Consider the following 3,357-nt stretch of genomic DNA (forward strand, 5'->3'; position numbering starts at 1 on the left):
TAATTAGAAGTGAGTCAAGCAGCCCTCACTGTTTACGTTTCGATCCCCCCGGAACCAGTCCAAGGCTATTTGAAGGAAACCCCCGACATTTGACTGAAAGCGAGAGTTCCGCATATTTAAGATTTTTAGCTTGCGAAAAAACGTGCTTTTTAAAAAATTATAAAATCTTATATGATTTAAAAACGTTGTATATGAATTTAGGAATTTAAGTAATTCATGCAATTCAAGAAATTCATGCGATTTAAGAAATTCGTGGAATTTAAGGGATTCATAGAATTCATGGAATTTGTGGAATTCATGGAATGCATGGAATTTAAGGAATTCATAGAATTCAAATTTGTGTAACTTTTCTTCAACATCTCGTGGAGAAGAGGGCTGTAAGACACCCCTGTGACTAGTTACACAAATAATTTTGGTTGAACCCCGACCCCTTTCCAACGTCTCGTGGGGTGCGAGAAGGCACCCCTCTGAATGTTCACAGATACAATTTTGGTCGAACCCCGATCCCTTGCCAACGTCTTGTGGGGGCGGGAAGACACCCCTGTGACTGCTCAAATAAATAATTTTGGTAAAACCCCTATCACTTTCCAACATCGTGTAGGAGCGAAGCACCCCTGTGACTGCTTACAAAAATAATTTTGATAACACCTCTATCCCTTTTCATTTTGCGTGGGGGGGGGGCGAGAAGGTACCCCTGTGACTGCTCACAGAAATAATTTTGGTCATGCACCTATCCCTTTCCATCGTCTCGGGGGGGAGGCACCCCTTTGACTGTTTACAGAAATTATTTTTGTCGACCCCCGACCCCTTGCAAACGTGTCGCGGGGGGTGGGAGAGCACCCCTTTGGCTGTTCACAGAAAGGATGGCTAAATCCCTACCCCTTTCCAACGTCTCTTAGAGGAGGGGGCACTCCTCTGACTGTTCACAAAAAATGATTTTGGTCGAAACCCGGCCGACCCATTTCCAACGGCTTTTGGGGGGTGGGGGTGGAAAGGCACCCCTGTGACTGTTCACGGAAATAATTTTGGTTGAACACCGAGCCCTTTCCAACGTCTCGTGGGGGCAGGAAGACACCCTTGTGACTGTTCAGAGAAATAACATTTTCCAAAGATTTTTAGTCTGGGAAACAAACTAGCAAGATGGCCGATATTGAGGATCGAACAGTAGCGTTAAACGCCTTAAAAAAAAATCATTTTTTAATATCTTCTTTCCGTAATCTAGAGTCTATCTTTTAAATATGCTTTAAAAAAAGCGTTAGAAAAATTTTCGGGATCGGTAATATTTTTTTACCTATACCGACAGTTTTTTTACCGGTAGCGGCTTTATATACACAACCTAAATAATATCCATCACAAATACATTCCTTGCTCTCTTCTTTTTATATTTCCATGCTCTTGAATTACCCTTAATTTAAAATAATATATTTTAGGTGGTTCGAAACATTTTTCAATTTCTAAATTCTCCTCGTCAGTAAATGGAAATGTTAATAATTTAAACATTTCTAGATTAGTTAAAATTTTTAATATTGTTTCGAGCCGCCTTCTTTGGTCTCGAATTGAATTGCAATGCCCTTGTATCTTCAAATTTAAAAGAATCACGATTATCACGATTTATAAAATACTATAAGTAAAATGACGGACTCATTTCATCAAAATAAGAACTACCAAAAATTTATAAATTAAATTATCTACAAGGTAGCGCAACCGGGCGATCGCCCCCCCCCCCCCTCCAAGATGTTTTAAATTACCTTAACTTTCTTATTTTTCATGGGAAAAGGGAGAAAAATTATAAAATACAATAATGTTTCAAAAATAATAATTCCAAGCTGTCAATGTGACTGTTTATATAGTATGCGTTAGTTTTGACATCATCATTGACTTTTAGTAACATAAAATTGTTTCGCATACATAGAAATGAATTGTTAGTTTTTTGTATTTGATATTAAAATGATGAATTTTAAAAAGTGTGAAGCATACTTTGAATATTTTTTATTATTAACAATTTAGTTTGATAAACCTAATTTTAGAATACTTCAATGTTAAACAAAGTTTAAAACTGTTTAATTATTAACGGATTTATTATGCTTGGATTCATTATTCTTAAAGCTACGAATTAGTAATCATATAATTTTCAACATTTTAGAAGCGATTAGAATTTAAAACGTTACAAAACGTTACAATATTATATCATTGCGTATAATTGATAAATATCAAAAGTCTCATCGAAAAGAATTCAAGCGACACATAGCATAAAAAATGTTTATTTTTGTCAATTAGCAATTTATATATTAGGTAGAAGATAACATTGTGTCTATTTTTTCACGTTCAAAACGCGTGAAGGAGAATAAATAGAAATTTAATTTTAAACAATTCTTTTATGAGTGCATTTAACGCTTAAAGAATAATTTTTAATACACAAGGGTCCCTCTTTACTGGGTGTTTCGGGGTTACCATTAATGTCCCTCATGGTAAATCAGGCATCTCCCAAACGTTCTTATTCTTCTTTTTGCTTGTGGCTTCAGAACCGTAAAATGCAAAACTCCACTGAGCTTGCCCCCCTCTATCGTCCCTGGGACCACCTTATCCGGTGTATCTGGTTCCGATAAAGCGAGATACCAGTGCAATACAATATTTCGTACATTTTATTTCATCTGTCAAATAAGATTTTTGGTCAGCTAAGTCTTAGGTACTCCAAAGTCCACTTCTATACATATTCGAAAGGAGCGCTGATAACAAGTATAAATTGTACTGTCAGTTCTGTCGTCTTGCAAATTGATTATTACTTCTTCACATATGTCAAGAGATTACAAATACTCCTAATTCACGAAAAAGCCAACCAAGTTAAAAACAGATTATGGCTTTATTATGCTATTTTTAACCAAAAATGTATATATTATTTTCACCAATTCTATCTGTATTTTAAGAAGTACCATAATGAAGTATAATAAATTCGTATAGTATTCTAAATCAATTAAAATTTTGACTTGGAACGGGGAATTTTTAAAAATAATATTCATTCTGACTTAGAAAACCAAATTTTCTTGAAGAACTATAATTTTCAGAAATAATCTTTTTACTTGTGACCAATTATGAGAATTTTTACTTCAGCCGATGGAATTCAATTTCCTAATATTTCACTAATTTAAATGAATATTAATTTGAAACAAACATTTCATACTTATGCTTTTAATGAAATGGTTTCTTCTGTCGAAAATAAATGTTTTATAAGAATTTGGTTTTTATTTTTTTAGTTTCTTAGGTAAAGGGGGAGGGTCGGTAAGGCCGGTTTTTGGCCTAATTTATTTTTGGACCAAAAAATCTGAAAAAATCATGGTAGTATCTTATAAGTATCCCGAG

This window comes from Belonocnema kinseyi, chromosome 3, assembly GCF_010883055.1.
Source record: "Belonocnema kinseyi isolate 2016_QV_RU_SX_M_011 chromosome 3, B_treatae_v1, whole genome shotgun sequence".
Lineage (NCBI taxonomy): Eukaryota > Metazoa > Arthropoda > Insecta > Hymenoptera > Cynipidae > Belonocnema > Belonocnema kinseyi.